Raw genomic sequence first — 16,166 nt, forward strand, 5'->3', positions numbered from 1 at the left:
AAAATACATTTCTGAAACCTACTTAAATAAAAAAAACCACAAACCTACAAGCCTGAAAAATAAGTGAGGCCCTGATTCAGCAGTATATAAACTGTGTCTAAATCTCAGTGAACTACACTGTGAGAGACAGCTAAATGTTTCCCTGTTCTAGAGTCTTCAGTCATAGTTCTGGGCATTATTATTTTTAAAGCAAGTCATTTTCTCTGTAATTCAAGCCAGGCATGCTGCTTTTACACAAAATAGAACTGCTGCCCACACTCTTGAAAGGCACATTGGGCCTAGCATAAATAGCTTGCAGCTCCAAAACAGGTCATACTTTCGCCAGAGCAGACCATGGCAATGCCAACAGATCAACATACTTTTCCTGAAAAATACATCACATTCAGCTCAGTATTTCCAATATTTCTTTTGTCTCCCACGAAAAACAGGAAAAGTATTTGTCTACAGACATGTGATGCTGTTAACAGCCTTTTACAGAATTCTGCATGAAAAGTGAGAATTGCTACTTGCATATAGCTCTCAGCAGGTTTTTTTTTTTAAATAAGAGAGTTTTTTTAGTGTTTTTAAATTATACATAAACTTATCAGGCTTCTTTTGGTAATGAGTATTCTCATTCTTTTCATTCACATTAAAGGTCACACACATAGCTAGCAAAAGAAAATAAGCAGCAAACCCCCACAGAGCTGTGGGCAGGGGAGGGGGCAATGCATTTTTCCCTAAGTGTTCATCAAAATGAAACAATCAACTCATCCTATTCAGGTTGTACAAGTACTTAGACTAGCATATTAGAACTCATTAAGAAATAAAAATTCAATATTGTATCTTCAAGGTTAACTTCTGCATGTTCCCCTTGCAGGTCTAAATTCTAACGTACACAAACAAGAATTAGGAAATAGTGCCTTTGTGAGACCTTAGTCAATAAAGTTAGACTGAGCCATCCAGCTACAGGATGTTTCTCAGAGAATTTTATCAGAAGGTGCAGAACAGCGTGAAAAAGAAAATTTATTAAAATTTCATGCTCCAATTATAGTCATTATTTTACTAGGAGATGTATTATAAATATGTGCACTGCTCTAAAAATATTTGTGGTTTGTAACTAAAGAACTTATTTTCAGGATTTATAACAAACCAATGAAATCCTGACACTTTTTATTTGGGATCTTTCATTTATGTAAGTATATTTTAAAGTTAAAAATATGTTAGCTATTTAAACAACAAACCCCAGCAAAACTCAAGATCAAATATGGCACTTTTCATTCTTTTACATGTCTCTGAAAAGTGGAAAGGGCACATTTATCTCTAATTGAAGGGTCAGACCTTTACTTTCTATAAAAAAATAGACAAGAGAAAACTCAGAACACAGCCAGAAGAATCCACGTTACTTGTACCAAAAGCATGCCTAAAGCAGCAGCGTCCCTCTCTCCTAGAAGGGTCTTGGTTTTGCTATTATGAAGGTTGAATGTTTGTGACATTAGCAGTGTCATTTTACTGCTTCTCTGTACTGTTAAGTTTATCACTATACAGTGACTATTCAAAAGTCTACAAATATTAGTATTTATATACTTAAGCCAGGGAAAACAGAGAGTGAATGAAATTTTAAGAAAGTAAACCTTTCTTTGAGCAGTTCAGAAGTCACGCACTCACTGATTCAGGTTTACCCATCTAGTGCAAAGTTTTTTCTGAATATAATACCAGAGCTCAGTGACTTGATTCATCTACTTCGACAATAAAGAGTTCAGCTAATTATAACTTTTTGAAACAAACATCTGTATAGAATAAGGATAGTAAGTAGTTCCAGGAATCGCAAGAACCCTGCTTCACATAAGATGAACACAACTAAATATTAAAAGGGAGCGTAAGACAGACACAGGACAAACTGCTCCTAAAGTGGGTCAGAAAAGAATCTTTGCTAAAAAAAATCCCAGCCAAAACCACAGCCAAAATTTATTCTTTATATTCTACTTTTTCAATAACCAGCTGGTAAGAGTCTTAAGAGAAAAGTCAAGTTTATGATATCTTGAAACATGCACTTACACTTTCCTGTGTATTTCATTTTTCCTCAGTTATCTTAACTTTAAATAAAGCTTCTTTCAAAGAAATGATGACTGGTCTCAGAAAACTTGTACAGTCCTCTGTACAAGTACAGTAGAGACAACCCTGTAAGAGTAGTTTACTAGGTACTGTGGCTTCAATCCACGAACCAGAAAAGACAGACATGAAAGGTGTGTGTACATGTTTAAATCTAAAATTATAGACAAGCATTACACTAATTAAGGGGAAACCAAGTGATTAACATGCTTCACAGCCTGTTCCCAGGGGCTGTCTTTTCCTAGTGACAACACCAAAGAGCTAACTACAAACTTGGTGAATTATTCTGGTGGCAGCTACAACCTCACCACCATTTTCCCCTGCAGCTTTTCCACCCCAAGATGTGACAAGTACCCATGTAGTCCCACAACAGAGATATAGGCCCACCATGTGAGGAGGTCTGTGAAACAGCAAAAGCAATCATCAGCTCCAACCTGCTTCCTTGGTTGGGACGGGGCAGGATGCAAGACCCACATCTCAACTCCATGAGCTGTCACTCTGTGGTAAGGCCAGACCTACAGCATAGGTCAGAGTTGGCCCTACTGTGTGCACTCAGGTCTTTCAGACAGAATCTAGTACCGAAACACAAAGCATGTGGCTCTCTCCTGCCTTCAGGAGTTGTTTGTCCAGATTATCTAGCAAGTCAGGCATTACCCACGCAGAGCAGGAGATGCTTAGACATAGCACGCGACTTACAGAAGTATACTATGTGGGGCTTGTCACATAGCCTTCTTTCCCCATTGATTTCTCTCTATACGCAGTCTGGCAGTACATTATACAGTGATTTGCCCCTCATGTCACTAGCAGCATTCTATTTAAAACACATCTCTGCACTGTGCACCAAGTCACATTACCCTTGGGGACACTCTTCACTTTTATGGATAGAAAAAAGAAAGGAAGATGACAAGGAATAACGACTGCCCATCACGACAGCCTTACAAGTGTGTAAAGTTTTCTGACAACATGATTGTCATTAATGCACTACAAATCCTAATTAAAGTGGAAATGCATGCCTTGTTTCTTCTTGCTTTCTCTAGAAGCAGTCACTATTTTCGAGTGCTGTCAAAAGTGGCACCATTTAAAGGTCAGAAAGTTGACAAAAATGTGAGCAATTAGCTGCTGTCAAGTAAAAATGATGGTCTAAGGGATTACACTACTAGAAACTTGTCGTATTCACAGAAAAATGAAACTAGATCAAATAAGAGCGCCTTAATCTTTCCTTATTCCTTTTTTTCAGATGTGATGGTTCACTGAAGACCAGGTCCTCTGTTGTTGTACTAGCGCTGGAATCAAACTACCCTTTTTCTGGATGCTGAATCACTACTAATGCTTTAACTCAAAAGGAGAAGCAAAGTTTGGCAGATTACATTTGTACAGGTCTGTTTGCATACCAGGCAAACTGAGGAACAAAAAGGTAAATTGAAGTGATGCAAGTTGCTTGGCACTGCCTACCACTGTTGAACTTAGTCCAAAGCCAGTTCTGTCAGACAGCTTCTGCTCAGAGTGAGCTTCGCCCACACAACTTAAGTACAGGAGCGTCGAGGATTTCCTTCTGAATAGTCTTCCATACATAGGACTTGCCTGTATACGTGGGTTTACAGGCCATGAGTTTCATAAAGCTCCATACACAATACTACAAATACATAATAAATAACACATTTCCAAAGCACTTTGAGCTCTTCAGATAAAAAGCAGCGCAACCAGAAGCTACTACTTGTGTGATATATCATCTAACTCAATCTGAACTTTCATTTTCCGAAACATTCTAGGACCAAACCATTAACCAACATCTAAGACTAAATCACACTTAGATATCTACTGAGAAATAGATAAACGAGTATATATGGAAACTAAAAAGGGAAGGAGACAATAACTATTACATTTTTTTAATGTTACTTGCAGCAGTCTAAAGACATCATAAAGTATACATGGTTTATATGAGAACTTCTATAATAATTCAAGGAAACAAAAGAGAGGATGTGATCCAGATTAGTTTAAATAGAGGTTACAGTTCCACTTCAACTGTAGTTACTTTCAAACATATGAATTAGCTTTAAAAAAAAAAAAAAAGTGAAGCATCTTTGATTGGCAAGATTTTTTGCCACATTGAGAACATGCTCCAGCACAGGAGGGAGAGAACAATCACCCAAAGAGCTAGCATTATAGATTTTCAATGCTTCAGAACAAATTAAAGATTCTGCCCTGCTTTTCACTAGATAACATAACAAATAGGTTTTATTTGCTGTGTTACAATTATTTTTATTTACCAAAAGTAAGTCTCGAGATAGCTGCATTGATCCTGTTACACTTGAGGCCATTTAATCTAAAGAAAACTGTTGCACAGAAAATGTTTAAAAACCCAACAATAGCAGAAAAGGGCATCTGGGGGAGTTTTAATGAGATTTTTCTGTTCAGTGCAAGTTTAGCATTCCCACAGAACAGATCAATACTACTTGTTCCTCCCAGATACATTGGGGAGCATCCTGCACTTAAACCCATCCAAGAAGATCAATGCCCCATGGCCCTTTCGCCTTTCTTCTTGCTGCTTTGCAGCAGGGGGTTGGCCATCCAGCTGGCAGGAGTGCCAGACACAAGACAGGTATCTGTAGGATCCCATTCATTTCCAGTCTTGGTCAAAAAGGATTTTTTTTTCCAGAAGGGAATACTATGTAGTCTGACCTGGAAAGCATGTTTTCTTTACTTTGTTTCCACACATACAAATATCTGTGGACAAATTAAAAACTTATACTTCACTGCCAGCAGTAGTTCTCCCAGCAAAATCTGGCACTATTCGATGATGAAATTGTGTTGTTCTCAATCCATTCCCTTAATATCCTCTAGCTACTTTTAAATTTCCTTTAAAGTTTTTCATTCTCATTTTCCCATTTCAGTTTATCCTTTCTACCACTAATACTTTGCCAGGACAAGATGGGGGAATTAATGAGTATTTCTCTTTCCCTTTCTTTAGTTGTAAACATAGCCTTCTTGAGTTTATAACCAAAGCTGGCCAAAATTATAAGAGATTTCAGCTATTTGGCATCTCCTTTTGCTTCTTAAAGTAAACCCTCTCATACTTCTATATTTCACAATAAAACATAGACATAAGAATAGCAGGTAAAGATGACTAGAGTTAAAGCCACCCACAAACATACATTCCCATTTAAATGTGGAGTTGGGGATTTAGTAGACAGTGGAAGAGTGATTTTTTTTTTTTTTTTTATATTTATTCCTCTGAAAACAGAAAGTATTCTGAAGTGGATTGACTATCCTTGAGCACTTCCACCCACCCCACCCTTTTTTTTTTGTTGTTCTGGGTTCTCATTTTCATGCTGTATCAATACAAAGTGTGTGAAACTGATTTCCTCCCCCCATACATACTGCTACCTCCCCCCCCCCAAAAAAAAAAAAAACAAACACCAAAACAATAGATGGCATAGACATGAGCTTAAATCAGAATATTAAGCACATCAAAAAATTCAGCCCCGATGATGCTGGGATCCTCCATTTTCCAGCTGCCCCAGAGGTTATACTTTAACGAGCACATTTCCTACCTGCTGAAGACACAGGCTCGCTCATCATGACTTGGAAGTGCCAGGCTACTTTTAGCATTTGACATAGGTGGTCACACAAGATGTGAAAGCATAGCCAAAGGGTGTTCAAAGGCTATCACGCTGGCTGGTGAAGCCTCCTTCTGAAGGATGCACACTGGCAGGGAACGAGCTCGTTCTGGCTTCACAATGCCATGGCCCACAAACAGTGCTATGCTGTTAACCCAGTCTACCCACTGTTTGTGAGATCTCCTTAAGCTAAATGTCATTTCTTCATCCAAACCACGCAGCAAATGCAGCGAGAGAAATCAAGTGACTAAAAACTAATACCAGCTGAATTAATAGCAGGTTTTTAATGAAGATAGCTTAAACTCACTGCAAAGAGATTTTGTACTGTCAAGGGTGGGGGGAACAAAACACGCAACCAAAACACACACACACACCCCCCCACAAACACACAACATAGTCTTGGTTTAAAGCTATCCACGTCCTTATATCATTCTCCATATGTCTTTATTTCCAATCCTGTGACATTTTCAGAGACATCTAAAATGACATAAAATACTTTTAGATTAAAACATCTTCCTGCAACCCCCCCACCCTCTCCATTTGTGCTGAAACTGCTACCTTCATTTCAGTTCATATGCAGCTTTAATTGCAGTTGTAACGGTAAAGGTCAATATTGATCCATTAACCCATCTAGCCTGCAAGACTTCACAAGCTTATTCTCATTCATACAGAATATTGAACAGTATCAAGAGCTATTGACGAGTGAAAATAGGGTCAAGAACTATGCCTCTGATGCTCGCTGCAATATTATTTCACCACAGGCATTTCAATAAGCTTTTGGACTAGGCAGCAGAACAAGTCTAGAAGAGATCCAAAACTGCAGAACTTCTTAGTTTTTTTTCTAATTAGACACTAATTGTCAAGCATTTGCAGTGTTTGGAAATATAACTATGAGTAAAGTGGTAGTAAAAATAAAGGGTAAATGGACTTGTTTAAACAAGAACTGAGTAAAAATAATTTCCCAAATATAGCAGCTGGAAGAAATCCCACCACTTTTTGTCTTAGTATGGGAACAAGCATATCAAGCCTGTGCCCAATGTTTCTCTTATTGCAAATTAAAGCTGAACCAAGAGGGCAGACAATTCTTGACATCTAAGGAGAAAAAGCTTTGCTACTGCAACACTAAGGATCCTACTGAGCCAGAAGTCAGCAGGAGCCTTTGAAAGAGGTAGCTTTTTCCAGACCCAGTTCCTATCAACTTCCCAACAGAAAAAGCCCAACAAATCTGTGCTTTTACAGGTTTCTGGGTGCCACAGGGTGCAAAAACAGTGGCTCCAGCTCTGGATGCCACATCACTTCATTTGGATCAGAGCTCTGATCCAAACCTCAGACCTACACTACAGCTCTCACAGTAGTACTCAAAGTTTTCTACCTGATTAAAAGATATGTTCAGGTTTGAGTAGGGGGCCTGTTGCATGAACCTTTTCACTGAGTAAGAAAACACTAAGCAGAAAATTGCATGCCTGAGTTGTGCTGCTTGATTACAACAGAGGTGCACTATTGCATGTATGAGACCACCAAAAAAATACCCCAGGCTAGCCAAACATGACAAAGTACAAGCATACTTTTTAGGTTAAAGCAACTTGGATAAATAAAAACAGATATCTAAGTGTTGACTACAAAAAAATAAATCAAAGTTTCAGACCAATTCAGACCACTGACAAGAGCTTTCACAGAACTTTTAGGGTAGACCAGGCACAAACTCAGAGCATTTCTTAGTCTGGAAAACATGACCTGTTTGCAGCTAGAAGAGCGCCAAGGGGGGTTGGGATGAGTTGGAGATGCCTCATGCTATCACACATTCCCATTGGGCATCCTGCTTAGAGGGAAGCAAATGGTTTGCTTGATGACCTGCAGCCAAGAGCCCTTGTATTCTTTTTATATCAAGAAGCCCTAGCAGCAAATATAGCACAAAGTTTGATCATTAAAATCCAAAATAATAATATAAACACATTTGGTATAACTGAAGTTATTCCAGACACATTATTAGGAAGACAATGCTACTGAATAATTCCCTACTATATACTAACAACATTCCTATTGCTTTACTTTGTGTAGGGCTATTTTGTAGCAATTAGGAGGGAACAGTCAGTTTTCACCAGTTAAATTAAGTCATGTCAGTGATACGGACCTGGCTGTACTTATGTCATTCTCTCCGCTTAATAAGCCAGAGTATACATTTTAATGCATCTTTCCAGAGGCGAAAGCCTCTGAGGTCAGGGCACTTGGGCTGACTCACTGACTAGCATGTATAGTGGTCCTTTGGAAGCGAATAGCCAGTCATTACACACATTGTGTGACAAATTATTATTGTTTATCATTCAGTACAACATCTAGGGTATTCGCATCAATGACACTTCCTTACCTGTGATAGAATGTCTGTCAGGAGCCAAAACCTGAAGTGTTCTGGGGAGGTCAAAAGTAAATCACTTCCTGGAAGCATTTATCCTGGAACCTGAACCAGTCCACTATCTCTGTGTATTTCCAGGTCAAAGTCCCAGCTGAAAAACAAACTGCTTTATATTCATAAATTATTTATTGCTGTCATTAGGAGCACCTCAAAGTGACCTGCTTACTGGAAAGAAAGAAGATGCTCCTTACATTAGATGAAGTGTGTCAGAAGTAGGTCGCTCTAAATGGACATTTATTTTAGAAGTACATAATTCAACACCACCTTATACAGATTAGTGCTTTAGCATATATTCCATACATAGCCACCAGCTTGAACATTAGCAACTATCAAAGACTTTTAAGAGATTAAATACTAAACCCAAAACTAACCAGAACAAGGCCCAATCCCCAGGCAGCCTCTGAACCCGAGAGCCTTCAGAAGCCTTGGAAAGTTTTTCCTACCAAACACTCCCTTCTTTATCCTGCAGGATTTAAAACCCTCCTACTAAAAAGAGAAGAGCTAATGAAATCTAAGGGATGCGATCCATGGCAGCTGGCTGCCGGGCACACCTATACCTAACTAAAATTTTAAAGCTTCAGGTTGAAAATGACTCTGTGCATGAAAAAGAGCAACTCTAGACACCATCATCCAGGAGACAAAAAGCCCTAGTAGGATAAACATCAGCATTGCTGCTGTACAGAGTGTTGTTTGTTCCTTCTTTCACAATATTTGAGATAAGGCCCATGTTCCCTTGTGTTACAGCTATTTACTGCTATGCAGGGCTGAGGCACACTCACCAAAAAGCAGAAACTGGCTCTACCTGTAGATTTCCTATCTCCTTTCAACTCCTTTCCCTGCTGGGAGATGGCGTGCCACCACCTCTCCTAAGTCCCGGAGCACCTGCACAGTGCCACCAGCACTGGGGAGCCATGTCCCGCTCTGCCCACCCCCGTTATTCAGCTGTGGGGCTCTCGGATCAGTAAGACACCAACAGCAATGAAGAAGCTGCTGTTGCTGGGATAACTTTGATATTCAAATATACAATAGCACTTTATCAATAAAGACTGACTACCGAGTGGTGAGCACTGTGAGTGGCGGGGTGGCCCTGCCCAGTGTTGGCAGTGGCAGCTGCAGGGGCCTCCATGAGGAGAGGCCCGGGCTGCCCTGCACCAGGCATGGCCAGTTCCAACGGCCCCACCGCAGGGCAGGGCTGAGCCCAGAGGCGACACTGCTGGCACCTCTGGGGAAGTGTATGAAGGGTGAAACGCCAGTGAGGACCTAAGGGGACAAACAGTGTGAGAAACAGCTGGCTAGGGGTCTGGCTGCAGCCCAAGGTTAACTTGCCACGTAGGCTCTGAGTATGTTCACATCACTGGACATTGTTTTAGAAATTGGTTGAGCTTGTATCCTCCTGCTCTTCTTGGAAGACATATTTTTTTCTGAATAACAAAGTACAGGTCACCGAGAGCCATGACCTTTTCAGCTGGGCCCTAAGGTTTGGGGTTGTTTGAATGGAGATGTAAGCTGGAGAGGAAGCCAAAAAAGCCTGGACTGGTCCAACTTACAGCCTGACTCTGAAAGGAAGCAAAGGAAGAAGCTTTTGTGTTCAGCACTAGCTAAGAAATAGGGGAATAATAGTTATTAAAAGATACAATTAGGAGTACCAGCTCAAAAACATACATTTGGATCTTGCTTGTGCTTAGGGCTTTGTGCAAATTGCTTAATAAATAAATAAATAAATCTAAGATAAATAAGTCTGTGTTAGTGAAAGGCAATCTTATCACTAGTTTCCCTCTTTAAGGGAACAATATGCCAAGTGTTTCATGTTGAATACCTGTTGGGGTTAAAAGCAGGGGGTTTTTCATATTTTCCTCGTTTAAAAAAAATAGCATTAGGAATATAGGAATAATTCAGGCAGAGATAAAATGGGATGTAGAAATCTTTCTTGATTATAACCTTGCAGAGTGGTGGCAGCAGGGAAAGAAAATGCAAGCAATTTTTAATCTCTCTTACTTAAGCCAGGACATCAATAAGATGTGGCTGTAACATAAGAAAGAGGAAAAAGTGGCTTATATCTACACAAAAAACCCTTCTTGTAGCTTTCAGTTAAGCATGTTCTCCTGCTCTCAGTAGCAGCCCAAACATATGTGCAGTAGTCATAGAAGAAAAATAAGATACTGGAGTAGATTCAACATATTGAGGTAATCCCCGGAGTTTTTAATTCCCCATCATTCTCTTCCCTCCAGATGCTACTCAGGATTTTACAAAATTAAGTTACATAAAAATGCTTTCATTCCTATGAAATAGGAATTTCATTTCATCCTATTCAGACAACCTAATAGCTGTACAGATTACTGTACCCCACATTGCACAGGAAACCACTTAAAAAAAAAAAAAGTAGTCTTCTTCACTAAAAGAAGGGAAAAATACATTCCAGTAGATTTACATTTGCAGTAGATTTGCATCTGCTGCTGTAGTAAAGTGAAGTGTCACTGGTAGAAGCAGAATTTATATAAAATACCTTGTTGTAAAATGTGTATCATACCCATTTACAACAGGAAAAACTTAATAAATCCAAGACTGAAAAAAATTATTATTCATTGAAAAGAAGCTACATGATCAGATGTGTAAAGGTAATCTTGATGTGAATACAGTTATCTTCTATGGGATAATTTAAATTGAATTCCTTTCATAGAAAGGATCCATTAACTAGGTATAACAAAACCCATAATTAATCTGAAAACAAGAACGCAACATTAAGTTTCCCAGCACCTCAAGTTTTCTAATGAAGGAAACATTTCCTGCTGTCTTTCGTCAGAAGAGAAATCTAATAAAGTTTTATTAAAATGTACAATAACAGAACAGATAGGTTTAAAGTACAGCCTCTGTATAGCGTAATGAGGTTTTGGCTCATAAAAATGCTTAGACTTTCATTAAAGAGATCAATGAACCCAAAAGAAAATTAGTTTAGCAAAAATATACGTGCAAGTCCTGCAGAATACCATTTAACTGAAAATGTAGTTTGTAAGCTTCAGTATGAACCAGGGCATCTTTCACAATGGAATATAAATGAAGGAAGGGCCATGGTAACAGACCAATAAGACTAACAAACCTGAGGTCTTTGACAAAGGACTAAAGTGCAGCCCTGAAGTTAGCAATAAATTTTAAGTGAAACACATTTGAGCAAGCTCAGCAAAGAGAAACGTGGAGTGTGAGGAAAGGCAGAGGGCTGCACAGCCACGGCATCACCAGAAGGTGCAATGGAGGGAGGATATTGCTTCCACATAGGGATGCCCTGCACAGAGCCAACAATTATATCTGAACTCTTCTACATACTCAGTTCTTAGACAGACATATCTGTTTTAAACTAGCTATACACCACTGTATTGCTCTGTAACAAAATATATAGCCCATATCATAAGGAGACATACTAAAAAATGAATCAAGTCTGGGACCTGGAAATGTTTGTATTTTCCTTCTAGTTGCAATGATATATAAAAATTGCCTTTAAAGTTTCCTAGGCAATAAACATAAATGCTTAGTAATAAATATTACTAAGCAAGTAATAACTGTCATGCTGTAACAGCTAGGAGTCCCTCATAGATCCAAAATATGCTTTCATCTCAAGACCCACTGCAAATTTCTGAGGTCGCCAAGTATCTCTCTTACTCTTCCTACTAAAAGAACCTCAGCTGTCCTCAGACTGTTTTCCCCACTCCAGAAGTATCTGGCAATAAAACTGAGTTATTATTTAGCTTCTATTACACTCTTTGGAACTAAGGAGTGCAATATGTGTTTATGCACACACATACAGAGAAATATAGTTATCAGATTCCTTCAGGTTTTCATTGAACTGGTTTTACCTGTTCAATTGATTTTCATTTAATGGTCCAACTGATATAAATACACCTTTCCAAATACCTTGCTGGGGTGCCCCCTGCTCCCCCCAAAGTAAAATAAACATGATCAACTAAAATCTAGGTCTGTTTTATATGCAGTGCTTGCATGATCATTGATGATAGCCACTCTTAAGTTATCAAACATGATTAATAATCTCCAAAAGGAATAACACTGCACAAAACCCCCTTTAGAATGGTCACATATTAAATAAAGTGATCTGATAAGCAAATACAATTCCTGAAAGCCAAACATTGCTGAGGAAACTAACTAAACATAAGTCTAACCTAGGCAGACAAGTTTAGGATATTACCAAGCAGCACCAAGAAAACATTGGCCTTTCAGCTATATGTCATTTCTAACCCATCCACTGTAGCCCCTTTTTTAAAACTATGGGCAATAGTTTTTAAAAGTTGCAACACCAAAACAAAAGTTTTCAGTGGATAATATCATAATGCTGCAGTGTAACCAAATATTTGTTGAAGCTCCCAGTCTTGGTACATGTTATCTCGACCAAGAAAGGGTGGGCAAATAGCTTCAAATACTCTTATACTCTTCCAGCTATCAGTAAGACTTACAAATACAATTAGCTTCCTTCTGATCATAGCAAGATTTAAGAGACATGTACACATAGTCATACAAAACAAGGGGAGCTGGCATCCATGACATAACTGCTAAAAAAAAAAAAAAAAAAGATTACTCCTATTCAAACTGCTCACATAAAGTTTATGTGGCTAGCTTGAGAGATAACAGATATACTGAGCAAAAAGGTTTCCACCTAGAAGAGTGAGAGCACAAGGCTTTGGAATAGCTGTGCTCAGGGTTCCAGCCCCAGTGGTGCGCAACAAGCTCCTGTCTGGCATTAGTCAGGCAGATCTCAGCAGAGAATTTGCAATCTTTGAGGATGAACTATATTCAAAAGATTGCATGAAGCCCCCGAGTTGCACCTGGCCTGCATGACATATGGCTCTTCAGCTGTGTTCCACTAAGCCACTTTGTTGGGCTACTGCGCTCTCTGGATAAAATAAAGTGTTTGGTTGGCCCTGTTCCCTCAATCACAAACAACAGAAACAGCAGCCATAAAGTCACCTGCTCCTGCCTCTCTGCAAACCAGGCAGCCATCTGGGACACTCTGCTAGGAACTGTCCACAGCCAAGAGGAGCAGGAGGCTCGGGGGAACTGAGCTCCTGGAGCATAGCTGTTGGTGGGACCATCAGTAGGCCACTGGGAAGAAAGGTGGGTACAGAGGGGAAAGAGAGCAAGCCAGAGGTACTACACTGTGGAGAGGCTGAAAAACTAGAGAAAGGTGCAGGTAAAGAAAGCAGTCCTGGCCTAAGATAATATGGTCAGCACCATTCTCTCTCCCCATGCAACCCCTATTCTCTGCCAGACAAATCATCAGTCTGTCATCCGTTGTCTGGGAAAGGGAGTTTGTCGCAGCTGGTTAGGAGTGACTACTCATCAGTATTAACTGCCTACTCCTAACTGGTTTCATCCAGTAAGACAGAACCGAGGGGATGATTGTTGTCCATAAAGATCTATGGAAAGGGGACAATCAACAAGGGAGAAGAGTCAAAAATAGATTCAAGATTAGTAGGTTTAATCTGGAAGCGAATAACAATAGCCAAAGGACCTGTGGGAAGATGTACATGTGATCAAGTAGCATGAACACGTATCTGAACAGCACCAGATGTAAGGGCTGCTTACAACGGCAGGTGATTATGTTTCAGGGCTTGGAAGATCCCTTCCAGTCCTCCCTTCCTGTGGGACAGAGGGTCAGGAGAAAGCTTGCCTTCCCCCATATCAATAGTACTTTCACTGTCTGCAAGACAGCTGGATTTCTCCAGGGATTTCCAAACTAGATACTCAAAGTATTAATTTTAAGAACATTTTTACTCATCAAAAACATTTTTTGATAAAAACAGATCAGTTCAAAACAAGACAATCCCACGCTTGGAAAAACTGCTTGTTGTACAACCAGTAATTGATGTAACTTTTATAGTTGTCTTATTTTTTTGCTACACTAAAGAGTAAGCAGACTGCCTAAATATTAGCTTTAGGCCTCCTCAAAGAGCGTAATACTTCCATATTAAAGAGTAGATTGTATTTTAAAATGTCAATTAAGTAGTTTGTTAAAAGACTGTATTTTTCCTAGAGTTTTTAAAAGCCTAAATTTATCCTTAATTCATAGAAATAAAAAAGTATAAATCTTTCTTAGCTTTGTAAGCACTAAGGAAATGACTTTAATTTAGGTTTTCCTACAGCATGTACCTCTGCAGCAATATATGCCATAGTACAATGAAAGTAAGAACATGTCCATAACAACAGTGATTGTGCTACAGATTAGTATGTCTAATTTAAGAAAGCAGTGGTCCATTGGGCACCCAATGGAAAAAAATAAAAGGCTTAAGTTACAGATGAACTATTTAGGAGTCTAGAACAACATGTTAAGTGATCAATAATACAACAGATACTCTGCTTATTCTACTGATTAAGAGCACAGGCAGCTGTTAATCCAACTTTGAAGCTAGATTCTAGTATGTTTTAGTTTTAAACCAGGAGAGGATATGAAAAAAAATGGAAGGGAGACACAGAGTTATTATATACAATGCTTTGTGGGAAATTGGTTTTTGGAAGCAGAGTTACATAAATTTTCTACAGTGCTGTGAGACACATTATTCCACTCTTTGGTACACAGAATTGCAGGATAAAGCAGTCAGGAGAATGCTACAGTTTGAGATATACCCCAAAACCGACAATATGTACTCCATTACTTGTCAAAAATTAAAAACAAACAAACAAACAAACAGCACTGAAAAGACTAGAGGGTTACGGCTATCTACTCACAAAGATTCAGAACTTTAGAAACTTCAAGTCCATGTTATTTTCCTGTCTAGTTCACTCAAATCTAGGATCAAATACAGATTAACCCTAAAAACCAGGGAGGAGAGATTTTTTTTCCCCATTAGATTTTTTTTTACCCCCTTAACCTCTTCCTCTCATTAAGTATTTCCCCATCACACAACACAGAATCTCCCACTACATTTATTAAGGTCCATCTAGGAACGCATGCTATGTACTTGGGTTTTTGAGACCTCCAGAACAACATTTCATATACTGAGAGCTTGGATTTGCCCCCCCTTAAAAGCCAAGTAAATAAATTGAGACTCATTTGACCTAAACAGCACAGGACACCCAATGCAGCTGCCGGGACTGGCTCCATATGCACAGGCTGCTGATACCTAGGGAGGGCTGAGACCAACGGTGCGGGTGCATCCAGAGCACCCTCAGGCACCCTCCATTGAGGCCGCTCAGAGGCTCGTTAGTGCCCAGGGCTTTGCTGCAGGGCAGGCTCTGCACTTACCTCACAGCACCCAGGCAGGCCACAGCAGGGGCACCCAGGCAGGCCACAGCAGGGTTACCCACCAGCCCACAGCACCCTACCAGGGGAGACGCCATACGACTCAGTGCCTTCACCCTGCCCTCAGGCAGGAGGTCACTTACCTTTCACAGCGATTTTTCCCTCATGGCTCTGCCCTCTCTCCAGCTCCCACACTGCCAGGCAGCACAGCACCACCCCGCACACCAGAGTTCCCTCTTTTTAGTGGGGCAGCTGAGCCACATAAGGGCCAATTAACTCCTGTCCCCCCATAGGAAGGGAACGAGGCCCCCTTTCACCTGAAAGCTATCATCACATCAACGGGCAGCTGTGTTCTGCCTTGCAGCCCTTTGTCCCCGGTGCAACCCTGCAGGCATCTCCCCAGGAAAAGCCCAGAGGCACCCAAACATAAGGGGCCATGTTAAGCTGAAAGGAGAGAAGGAGGCTCATAACCAAGCTCAGCTCCTTTCTGCACCCTGGCAGGCAGGGCTCTGCTTCCACACCTGATTCCCATTACTCAGCAGCAGCCAGGGGCAACCCCAAGGATGGCTCCCAGCCCAGCTTCACCTGTCCCAGGCTCCTCTCAGTGCCCCGAGGCACCCAGAAGTGCCCTCTGCCAGCCCCCTGAAAGGGGTCCAGCTCACTTTGGGCCACCCTCAAAGAGCTACACTGGCAGTGGTATAGAGTCCAAACAACTGAAGGGAAAGGGGGGAAAAGATTGTTTTAACCTCAGCAAATTGATGAATGAATATTTTGTATTGCTTCTACATCTTCTGTAAATGGATGCACCAAG

At 40.2% G+C, this 16,166-nt stretch overlaps 1 long non-coding RNA gene across 1 annotated transcript in view; it reads right to left on the minus strand.

The window, feature by feature from the left end:
- Window positions 1-15,614, minus strand: part of LOC148050843 (uncharacterized) — a 327,289-nt gene extending 311,675 nt beyond the window's left edge. Inside the window, exon 1 of the long non-coding RNA XR_015700760.1 lies at window positions 15,499-15,614. This is a non-coding gene — a long non-coding RNA (uncharacterized LOC148050843). The remainder of the gene's footprint in view (window positions 1-15,498) is intronic.
- Between the last annotated feature and the right edge of the window lie 552 nt (window positions 15,615-16,166).

Source organism: Nipponia nippon, unplaced genomic scaffold (genome assembly GCF_047370975.1).
Source record: "Nipponia nippon isolate SJK-2023a ecotype South Korea unplaced genomic scaffold, ASM4737097v1 scaffold_7, whole genome shotgun sequence".
NCBI classification, from domain to species: Eukaryota; Metazoa; Chordata; class Aves; order Pelecaniformes; family Threskiornithidae; genus Nipponia; species Nipponia nippon.